This window comes from Delphinus delphis, chromosome 3 (genome assembly GCF_949987515.2).
Source record: "Delphinus delphis chromosome 3, mDelDel1.2, whole genome shotgun sequence".
In the NCBI taxonomy this organism is placed as follows: Eukaryota; Metazoa; Chordata; class Mammalia; order Artiodactyla; family Delphinidae; genus Delphinus; species Delphinus delphis.
The window spans coordinates 158,087,649-158,099,990 of NC_082685.1; the positions used below are offsets into that span (position 1 = coordinate 158,087,649).

Consider the following 12,342-nt stretch of genomic DNA (forward strand, 5'->3'; position numbering starts at 1 on the left):
ACTGTTAGGTCTTATCTCCTGGGGAATTAAATTCATTCCTTACAGTGGCTAAGACTTTCCTGGACTTCCTCATAACATGGTTACAGTGGCTTCTGATACTGCTCTTAGCAAATCAAACCTTGTCTCTTCCATCAATACCACACTAAAGACCTTTCCTGAAGTTTCATCTTGGGTCTTGTGCTTGGTGTGGCCAAGGAGAAGGCTCCAGAACTACTGTGCTGCTCAGCATCCCATGGTTACATGCTTAGAAGATAAACTAGGGAGGATGTCAAGAAAATGTCTCAGTCTATTTCCTATCCATGCATCAATCTCTTCTCTCAAAACTCTTGCAAATCATGCCATATGCAAGCCTTTGGGCCAGGCTGGCTGGAGTTTGAAGCCCACATCTCATAAAGCAAAATAAATGTAAAGCCATAAATAGAGGCAGCTCTGCAAGAGATCTCCACTTGTTTGGTTTAGAAAGGGGAGTGACTCCTTGTAACATCCCTATCAGATTTTCAGATTCCTGAGGAAAAGGAACCAACCTTGATATCTCCTTGTAACCTAGGCAGTGTACCCACGAGGCAACTTTGCATAGTGTTTGAATGAATCTGCCCTACTCCCCAGCTTCTAGAGCTATGCTGCCTGTTGACATTGCCTGGCTTGCAACTCCCTCTGTTGCTACTCTCAGAGACTCTGGGCACTGAAACCTCTGATGTTTTATTCTTAATGCCAAGTCCCTGCCTGTCCTCTATTGAATCCAATGGGTTTCCTTTGAGCATCTACCACTGTAGTCAAGGATTTCTAAATTAACTGCCTAGCTGCCTCTCAGTATTTGCAGATTTAATTCCTGAATTGACTGGATCAACCCGAAGACATCTTGTCCATCTTCTTGTCCCAGTCTCCTTGATCACCCAACCTTGCTACCGGTCTGTCACTTACTTTCTTGCTCTTCCAATTCGCTATAGATACATTCTCTCCGGACTCTGTCTTTTCACTTGCTTTCTGACTTGGTTTTTGTCTTTTCTTCTGGGTTTAGTATTTTCATAACCATTCGGACAGCCATGCTCTCTCATCTCAACCTAGGTACTGTGCTCCCAACAGGCTTCCTTGGGGGCAGTTTGCCATCCATCAGTTTTGGACATTAGAAAAGAATCTGTAAACACCCCAGCATCACCCCTCATAGTCTCTTGCCTTTTAGGTGTGGCTCAGTCTCCCACCTGCCATATTCCACTCCCTCTTCACGTTTTTCTGTGTTTTACAACTCTCTATGTGAATAAAGGACCTTCTAAGGGGCTTTTTAAAAACAGATTTTCTTAATTTCTTGTCCAAATTCTCACCAACAAAAACAGTCAAATAACTCAGTTCACTGAATATTTAAGAAAATCATTGGCTTAATTTGTGCAATTAAGAATAAAGAAATATCTCACTGCTTGCTGTCAGTCACTGTTTGTGACTAGGGATAGAAAAAAATGGTGACATATTTGTATTCTTTACGTGTTTTTCTGTAAAGAACACGGAGATTATGGGTTTAATGACCCAATACATGAAGAGTTTGTTCAGTTACTTGCTTGCACATTAAGGAAGAGCTCCAGGAAGTCCAAATTTTATGCCTACTATTGGAAGCACACACACAAAAAATGAGCCAAATATGAAGTCTTTCCAGATATTATTTTATTTACTATTTTACTTTTTTTTAAATTTTCAGCACAATCCAAAACAGATGATAATATATTTGTTCTCAGTGAATTCTCAAATCAATCCAGAAAGTATTAAATATTGTGTTTCTTTGTGCATTGTTCAAAGGCTGCTCCAGTGGTTTGAAAGAGACAAAAGACATCTTCTAGTGAACACTGCCATTCCTCTAGGGGAAAGCTCTACCCAGCTAACAGCTATTTTAAGATGCTGAAGATGCATTACCACAGGCTGCAATTACTCTGTGAATCCCAGTTTGAATTGAAGTATCATCTCTCAAGGGTGTAATCCCAGGGTCACATTTCCTTTTCCAGGCAAAGTAAACCATCTCTTTGACTATTAAGGCCACTACAGGCAATCTCAGACAATCAAAGTTCCTCTTCATCTTTAGGTAAATAAAATTATCTTTAAAAAATAGGCAATTTGAAATTCATAAAAATAATAACCTACAGTGATAACAAGAGCAAGTCAGCCACAAATAATTACTAATCATGGTCAATTGTTGAATAAAGATCAAAGTTACTAATGGAGATCCTTTAAACATCATACCAATGTACTAAATAAATATTATAGAAATATATCTATGATTTTTAAAACTTTGAATGGGCTTTTATAAACCAATATTGCAGTGTCTTCATGCAACAATTATTATTTACTACAATTTGTCTTCTCTGGAAATTATTGTTGCAAATCTTTTCATGCCCTTTTCAATCAAGAGGAAAGAAGATCCAGACCTGAAATGCACTCCCAGCTTTTTCGTCCTTGTCTGTGGTTTTTCATCCCCTTTGAAAGAAATCGCAGGAGACCCTGACTCTGTGTGTGGTTTGTCTGACCACATTATATTCATAGGCTCAGAGAGCATGTATATTCAGCACAGTCTGGCATCTTGTTTTCATTTTACTTCCAAGTTATATGATAAACATACAGAATACCAGAAAACACTCCTCTATTTAAATTTCCTTCTTTGTTTCTTCTATCTCTTCAACATTAGAAAGGTTAATCAGTTTTGTTAAAAAGAAAAACTAAACAACAGCTCTCAAAAATAAATTTTCAAAAATTATTGCCTTTACAAAGATGATACAACTGGCCCACATAGAGATGTAAGTTTTACCTGTGTCTATTAATTGTGAAGATTTCTTCATTTGGATCTTTTCACATTCTCCCAGTTCCTTGTAACTAAGAGAGTTTACTTGAGATAGATTTTCTTCCCAATCCCACAGCCGCTACCTGCTGGTTTTTTCCTCAAAATCCCACAGCCACTACCAGAGGTCAGGTGACCATCGTCCTCACATGGGTTATTGCACTGTCTTCTAACTGGCCTCCCAGCCCTCATCTTGCCCCCTCTCTCCACCTAGTAGCCCATTCTCTACAATTCTGCCATGATGAGAACTTTATACTCTAACCAGTTGAGAAATGGAATATTTCCTGCCATATCATTAAACAAAGGATGTCACAGTCATCAGCAATTGCAGTCCTCCAATGCGAGCCCTGAGGGAACTCAGTAAGGAAAGAAGGCCTGCCATCTAGCAGCCATCAGAAGGCAGCCACCCCCTATGGTGATCCCTCAGGATTCGAAAATACAGGATATTGGCCCCAGATAACTGAGGTGCATATCAAAGGAATAATTTCAGTGAACCCAGATCCTTTTTTTTTTAGATTTATCCAATTATACTTTATTAAGAATGACAGAAAATCACTATGAACAAGATTTTACCATAGTTCTATCATATGTGAATTGCCAGAGGATATAAGCTATGTCAAATTTGCTTTTTAAATATATTTTTCAAAATAAAAACCCAGATTCTTGCATCTTCTCATACACAGAAGAGCGCTAAATTCCTTAACTTTGATATATCTGGTTTTCCTTTAACAATCATCGTTTGACTTTCAGACTACCTGCCCTTTGTTGCAAAACGCCTGTATAACCTGGCTCTCCCCTCCACCACCTCCTCCGAGAAGTTTTCTCAGGGTCATTTGAGATGCTACCTCCCGGCCTTGAAGTCCTAAAACTTCCCACCGAAAAATACATAACTCTCAACTTTTAGGTTGTGCATATTTTTTAAGTTGACACAGTTTATTGAGCCTTTGAAGTTCCAGCCCCTACTCATACTAGCTGCCTCATCACTCCTTACACCCTTCTTCACAGTTCAAGCCCTAGAAATACTGAAAGTCATTTTTCGGTCCTAGAACACATCATGATCTCTTTCCCTTTAGGTTTACAGACATTATGCTTCAGTCTGCCTCTCCTCATTTCTTGATCAACCCCTATCCACCCTCGAGGTCTCAGCATAATTTTTATTTCCTCCCCCATGATTTCTAGATTCTTTTCCCCATCTAAAGGTCTCTACTCTGAGAATTATTAGAGGTGTATTTTTCCATAACAGTATTTCTCATATTTTATGTGATGGGCTTAATAGTCTCTTCTCCACATGAGGGCAGGGTCATATCTATCTTGATACTATTATATAACCAGTATACAACTTAATATTTACAGAATGAATGAGTGCTTGATTAGTTGGGTGGAAGGATGGAGGTGTGGATGAATGAATGGATGAATAGATTTTTTTAAATGTGTGGAGTTAGGATGGCTATCTGGGAAAAGGACAGAGACAATGGAACTTTGCAGTGCCCTTGTTACCATCAATACATCTTTAAAAACATGCCACTGACTTCTCTCCATATTGATTTGGTACAAGACACATTCGTTATGAAAAAAAAATGTTTAAAACCTCATATAATCAAACTTTAAAGAAATGATTTTAAAATATTCATTTATGTATTCATTCAGGTATGTGACAATCTCCGGCTTGTACCTCAGGATAATGAGGTTAAATTTATTGTTTCTTCCCTTAAGGAATTTACAGTCTAGGGAGGTGCTATACAACAAACTTGAAAAATAAATTAGTATCTTTTAAAAAAATAAAATTAAGTCATAATAATTCTGTGTTGTCTTTAAAAAACATTTTCACAAATCACTTTTTAAAAGTCCTAAAAATTTTGTAAAATGGTTTTGACTGGAAAAAAATACATGAATTTAAATTCAAAGATATATCTTATTTGTCAAATATTCCATCATATGAATTCTGCAAAGATTAAAGTATATCCATGTGAGGAAACTAGCAAAATAAATGTGAAAGGGACAGAGTTGAGACCTGGGACCTAGAAAAAGTGATTTGAGGAGTATTGAGAGAAAACTCTTACCAAAAGAAATGCTCTCCTATGGTATGTTGAGTAAAATATTCCATCACAGTCTCTAAGGTGTTGAGTCCCATTATGTGCAACATGGAAATGAGGACCTAGGGAACATAGCCCTGCCCTTTGTAAATAATAGATGGATGGGGCTTTCTAATGGTGAGTGGGAGATTTAGGTTTCCCCCAAATAACCCAAGGAAATAGTTCTGTCATTGTGAGCACTTAAGAGAGAATCCACACAGAATCATGCTGCATAGAAGCGTCTCATGAGGGAAAGCAGGTAATTTCAACAGTGCTTAATAGGTTGACCAAAAAAATTGTGATTGTAGCAAAAATAGGACGGACAGTAAGAAGTGCTGAATTTAAGTATCTTCATCTAGTCCAAACAATAATTAGTGCATTTGTGATCACCAATACTGATGGCAGAATAAACAAGAATCTGTGAATTTTATCTTCTTTATGATCTACTATAAAACAGAACACAGTACAGCAGAAAGAAGAGGAACCTGAATTCTTATGGTGTGCTTAGTTCAGGCTTCCTTTTCTTCTTCCTCCTGCCCTCACTCCATCATTTCTGAATGTTGCATGCCACTCCATGTGTTCATATAGTAACTGTGCAAAGAGAGCTGAGTCTCTCTCCAGAAATTGTCCTTGTATGAACAAAACTACCCAGCCCAAGGCCACTCCTCTTCCCCTGTGACAGCCTATAAGAAATGACTGGTTACTTCAGGGGCATGTGAATTCAGCTCTTTTGCTTCGATTTGGGACAATTCTGCAAGGCCATCCCAGCTCCAGTGCCCTCTGGGGGGTCTGCTGAGGCTTCGGGTGCAACCACACCATCCTCCAACTTTTACCTCTGCCCAGTTCTGCTTCCTAAACTCACTCAACTTATACACACAAAGCTCCACCTCAGAGTCTGTTCCTTGGGGACCGCAACATACTGCAGCCCTCAATGTTGGGTAATGCTTACCAATGCACACATTTCCATGCAACCTCCTGCCAAAGAATGCATATTGTGAGAAATATCAAATCAAAAAAACTGGAGCATAACATTAGTGAATAGAATAATCAATTGCAGTAGTATCAACAATTGATTTAATAGGATCTTAGCTCTAAAATTATGATTTTAAATGCATCTTTATGGAAACAAAACTATGTATTAATTTAAATAGTAAATCATCTTATGACTATTGATTCTGCATTCCAAGATAGAAGGCTTTCAGTGTGGTTTAAGTGTTTATTTCAAGGCTTGCATGAAACAGAACATTCTAATCCAAATAACAGAATTATACTGAGAGTATTTAGTCATTTGCATTATCAATGTAGTGCCTGGCAGTTTGAGATGAGTTGAAATTGGCCATGCAAATGAAAACTAGCTTAGCTAACATTAACAATCATTAAAGGGTGAAAATGACCTTAATTTCTAAAAAGAAAGGACATATTTAATGATCCCCTATTAGCTAACTTCCATTTTATACAATTACATGGGCACCTCCAGTCACAGAAGATACTTGGTATGGCTGAACAATTACCACTCTCAGGTGAAAAGTATTTGATGTTGCATGTTTCCTTCATTTAAATAGTTTTTTTTTTTAATTCCAAGAGATGAAAAGACAAAGCTAAAAAGCATTCTCTTAAAATTCCACCCCAATTAGTAGGATTAGAATATTAATGCCAACAAGCTATAAAACAACAGGATCTTCTTACACAGCCCCTTTACAAGAAAAACAGAGGACCAGAGATCTACAGCCAAGATATGTTTTCTCATGACCATGGAGACATTGCAACGGCTTTGTACTCTTCAGGTATTAACAGATGACAATTAAACATTTAGACAAGTGTAGATTATTTCATATACACCCGATCTAAAATGGTTAAAGGAGAGGCACTGAAATTTTTAGATTTCAGAAATTGCATTGTGAGGCCAAATATGAAATGTTAATATCCCAACGTAAATTTAAGATACTCGTAAGAGTTACTTAAAATAATATTTCTAATTCTCTTTTCATCCTTGACACAATAAAAAATATGCTCTTTTAAATTGTTTTTGACAGCTTTTGCCTATGGCTTTCACATGCATCTGAATTTTTTTTTTAAGTCCACAAAAAAATTTTATTAACTCAGTAAATGAAGACCCAGTCACTTTGCATGTCGAACCCCCTCAAAAGGATGGGGTCGGGTTAGGGAGAAACCTGGCATAGGAATATCTCCTATCCCTCAACAGAGAAGACTCGAGGGAGGAAGAGGGGCTATGCAAATAGGTTGCCAAAGGTGGGAAAGAAAGGGAGTATTAGATCAGGATGACAGCCAAAGAGGAAGAGGAGGATGGAGAGGGTGAGGGATCTGTTGAAGACCCAAGAAACACAAAGGGGGCTTGGGCTAGGGAGCCAAAGGAGGTGGGAAGTGTGGTCCTAGAGCCCAGAAGTGGGGTCCATTCTGAAGCAGGGTGGCCCCTTGGGCCCCCTTCCCCATGACCCACTTGCCCCTGAGTTCCTTCCTCCAGCTCCTCCCCACCAGCATCCCAACGAACAGGCTGCTTGCAGATAGGGCAAGTCTTCTGGGTCTTAGTGAGCCACAGGTCCACACAGCAGCAGTGATAGGCATGAGCACAGGGAAGTACCCTCAGCTTGTTCCATCCTCATATGCATCCAGGCAGATAGCACAGACATCATACTGGTCTCCCTTCTGAGAGTCACGTGTAGGAATCTGTTTCAGTTGCTCTTTGGTCAGTGGTTTTCTCTGGCGCTCTTTCTGGAGCTGAATACAAGGAACTCTCAACATTGCTCCCATGCCCAAAATTAGCACTCCCAAAATCCCCGAGAAAAGGATGAGGCAATAGGCCAAGAGGAATCCATCATCTGGGACCAGAAGCACCTGAGCCCCCTTCTGGTAGACAAAGAGGTCACGCAGGTACTTAGAGCTCCTCTCGCTGATAAACACAGACGGGATCCAGATCTGCTGCTGGATTTCCTCATTATTCCACAGCATGCTCAGAAGTTCATTGGAATTCACATTGTGCACCACAGCTGCACCATACCCAGCCTTCTGAGCATTTAGGACTTTGAGGTCAAAGTTGCAGTCAAATCTTGGAAGCAGTGCAATGAAAATTGACCCACTGACACGGGCTGAGGGCGGTGGAGCAACGGGGCTGCAGGCGTTGGCTGGGCGAGCCTCCACAAGGAACCCCTTAATTCCCTCCCGGTTCAAGGTAGCCCCAAAGACAGCTGGGAGGTCTGCAAAGTCCATGCTGCCATTGTGGTCTGAAGTCGCTCGAATGAGCACCGTGACAGGAGCCGCTCCTCACAGCACAGTGGCCACAACTGCAGGAAGACGGAGGGCCGCAAGGTACATGGCAGCATTGGGGAAAAGGCTGAGAAGGCCACATCTTGGTGGCAGACGCAGAAGCTGAGTTCTGAGTCCTCTCGCCCTTTCTTCGGGATCCCAGAGGTCCAACCACCCCCAGGTGCTACTCTGCAGCTACATGGGGGTATAGGGAAGGAACCCCGGCTCTAACTTGTTTAGTGGAGCTAGGAGAAAGACATTCATGTACCCTTTTCCTATACACAGATAAAACAGGAAAAGAGGACAGGGGCAAGCACAGGTGACAGAAAATCTTCTGGAAGAGTTGGGGAGCTCAAGGAGGTGGGACTTCCAGCCAGGTGGGCAGTTTTCCTATCCCCGTGCAAAAGGCTTCCGGTAAAGAAAGTCAGGCTGCTTCCGGCATTGTACACTCAAGACGCAGCACTTCCGGTCCACTCTTCCTTCCTCTCGCTGCTGCTGACACTACCGCCATGGTACCTTCAGGTCTCGCAAGAGTGCTCGCCACACTTCCGCCCCATCAGCTGAAATCTTTCAGAGTTTGTCTCCAGAGACCTTCTAACTCTGGTTTAGCCTGGCTCACTCGATCTTGTATGAAAATAAGCCAAATGGAGAAATTTCTAGCAGATTTTTTTTTTTTTTCGGTACGCGGGCCTCTCACTGTTGTGGCCTCTCCCGTTGCGGAGCACAGGCTCCGGACGTGCAGACTCCGCAGCCATGGCTCACGGGCCCAGCTGCTCCGCGGCATGTGGGATCTTCCCGGACCGGGGCACGGACCGGTGTACCTTGCATTGGCAGGGGGACTCTCGACCACTGCGCCACCAGAGAAGCCCCACAGATTATTAATTTTGATGTAAGTTTTATGGCAGTTGATTCTAACTAAGAATGTGTACCAGTATCTACAAGTGCGAGTCCTTTGTTGTCCTATCTCCCAAACAAGTGACTGACATCTGAGATAATTCACAAATGCTGCCATTATGATACAGATAACCAAGGATCATCTGTATTAAAAGCATTTAACATTTTAATCATTTTATCTCAGTGACCCAATACAGTCTTTTAAACTAATAAAATTCTATTTCTATGTCAAACACAGTATGGAGATAGGAATAAAAATCTTATTTCTTCATGAGGACCAGTTTAGGCTAGAAGGTGTTAACCTGCTGGGTGTTTGGACAGTACATTTTTCTAGGATATTGTAGAGGCCTGGAGGTTTTGATGTAGAATTGGATCTATATGACCAAGGAAATAGCCAGCATATAAAATTGTTGAGACAGAGGTAGATTCTTTTTATTGTGGGCCCATTTACAACATGAAAAAGTATCCTTAGTTCTTAGATTTTGCATTTGCATACAGCTATCCTTTTTCTCTTTAAGTGGTATACCAAGAGGTCAAAACCTAGATTAGAAAAGGAAATTATAGGCCACTTTAAATAAAGATGTGCCTGATTGGCCGAGTCTGAAATGGAAAGGTTTTATTCTGAGCACACTGCTCCAAGTTGTCCCTCCAGACTTGGGTGGACAGCGTCTCACATTACAGTATTATCCTGCCATTTTTGTACATTGGTTCCATTTGCTGAAATACACTTCCAGATTTGTTTCATCTCTATTTTCCTGTATTTTCCAATTTGGAACTAGAACAGGTTATTAAATGCCACTGTTCCTGCTTCCACATAACCCCTCCAAGGTGAAGCACAAAACAATAAGCTCCAAGTCCGCCTAGATGTAAGACAGATGCTAGTCTAAACCATTCCTTCAGGATTTTCAGAGAGGTGTGGAGGAGAGAAGAGAGGAATACCAAAGTGGTCCTGCCAGCATTAGCTAGTAGGTGTCCTCAGTCTAAAAAGATTGAAGGACTGAGATGATTTCTTTAGAGAGAATTGTCAGTGAGCTATGTTGACAACCACACACATTCATGGGGAAGTGAGGTGGTGCTTCCCCTCAACCTCAAGCCAAGGAAAAGTGACTTAGAGACACTTGTGAAATTTGAGGCTCAGAGAAAGAGGAGGGGGGTACATTGGGTCAAGCTGCGCTTCCACACCCAGATAAGTTTCTCAAATTCCAAATATGGACCTTGCTATGGGGAACCCTTAGAAGAGATCCCATGGAGCACTTGATCTGAAAGGGCAAAGGGACACCAAAACAGAGGGGTGGATACTGGAATCTAGGGGCAGAGGAGAACTCTCAGATAGCCAGCCCAGAAAAGATATTGTCCTCATCAGATTAGGAGCCTAGAAGACTCAATAGAAAAAAATTGCCAAGAAATCCACCAAAGCAATGTATAAGAGACAAGGAGTCGATTTGGGATCATTTGCCGTGGGGTCAGGCACACACACCCCATTGCTACTGCACCAGCCACCTGTGACTATTCCCCTGGAAACCAGTTTTAGAGAGGTCAAGAGCAGAGGCTAACCAGAGACCAGAGCAGGAGGGGAGCAAAGACAAGAAAAGCCAGCAGAGTCCTCTCACCTGTCACCCCTAGGGCCTCAAACTTTCATAGCCTGATTTGGACCTGAGCTGGGGAAGGAAAGAATACTTAATGAGTCTGGGGTTTTATATTATACCAGACTACATTAGAATTAGAACATATAGAATTATTCAGCTGTCTAGACAGAATGCTTTTGTGTTTAAAATGGTCAAAGGCAGAGTTGGACCCAGGCTTCTTTAGTCCTAGAGTTTATCAATTTGGAAAACTTCTTCAATTAAAAAATAAAACCAAAATCAAAATTGTGGTTTCAAAATCAAGAACAGAGCCTTTGAAGGGCATCTGCAAATGGAGGGTCCTGTTCAGGGGGGCAAGACTAAATTTTCAAACTCTACTGTCTCTAGTGCAAGGTTTCTGTCCAAGAAATAAAACTGCTGTGGAGGAAGTCATTTCGCCAAAAACCTACTGAACTCACCAAAAGGCTATAGCCAATTATTACTGAGATTCTATAAAATTTATGTTAAATATACATATTATTCACATGTATAGTTAATATATAAAATAGATACTATCTCTATAAAATTTATATATAACATATTTATAGAGATAACATATATAATTATATATGTGTGTATAATTATGCATGTATGAAGATATAATTTTAAAATGTCTCTTAAATCAAATACAAATGCATTAGCTTAACTTGGTAAGCTATCTTCATTTTGTGGTTAGATAGTACAGATCAACTCTTCATTAGTTTTCACTAATGACCCATAATTATCTTAGTCCAGAACATTTAGCTTCTAAGGACTATCAGAACTATTTGCCTTTGCCCACTATTCTTCATATGAGAGGATATATTTTTAAGGATTTCCATAACTTCAGCAGCTTCCTAACTCTAGCTTTCCCAAAAGAAATAAAGCTCTCCTCCTCCTTCCTCTTCTCTGTTTAGAAATGGCCTTCTCAGAAAAGTTTAAACAAAAGAAAATGTGTAATATAGAACAATAGATCCCCTTGATATGGTATCAGGCAATCTGGGCTCTTGTATAAGCCTTCAAATCCATATTGTGTTCTTCCAGTGGGAGAAAACAAAGTCAATTCAATAGTGGAAAAAGAGTCAAGTTGTTGATGGGCGTTGTATTATCTAAACAACTGGTGATCGTATAGATTTTTCTCAATTTTCAACTCACCCATGTTGTAGACAAAGAGACACAAAATTATTTTATTGAAATATAGTTATCAACCAATAACTCAAGTTTGTAAAAATAAATGATCTTTAAGAGTTAAAAAAAGAAAAGACATTAAATGTGAAGTATTCCAACATCTCAGCTGCCCTACAGTCTACCCTCTTTCTTTGTAGGTTTCCATGGCCTCTTCACCATCACTCTGTCTTTCCCCACTCCATTCTTTTGGGTAAGATTCTGCATTTTCCAGCTTGTAAGGGATGATTTACTTTTAGAAGATGGAGCTATTGGAGAGAAGAAGAAAAAGGAAAGGTGGAAGGAGTTAAAGTGGGGTCCAGATGCCTTGTCATCTTGCTATTTCAATAACTGCAAACCCTCCGTAGTATTAATTTCTAGTCTTCCAGTCTCTGACCATCCATATTACCTTTCTACTTCACTCTCTCTAGTGCTTCAGCAATTACACCATCTTGCCATTTTTTTCTCTCTTTCCTCCCTTTCTTCCCAGGCCTCATATCCTCTTTCCTCCTCCCCAACTTTTACCCTGGTCAGT

The 12,342-nt window shown here is 40.3% G+C and overlaps 1 pseudogene; it reads right to left on the reverse strand.

Moving 5' to 3' along the window:
- Positions 1–7,156: 7,156 nt before the first annotated feature.
- Positions 7,157–8,217, reverse strand: LOC132422501 (E3 ubiquitin-protein ligase RNF167 pseudogene; annotated as a pseudogene).
- Between the last annotated feature and the right edge of the window lie 4,125 nt (positions 8,218–12,342).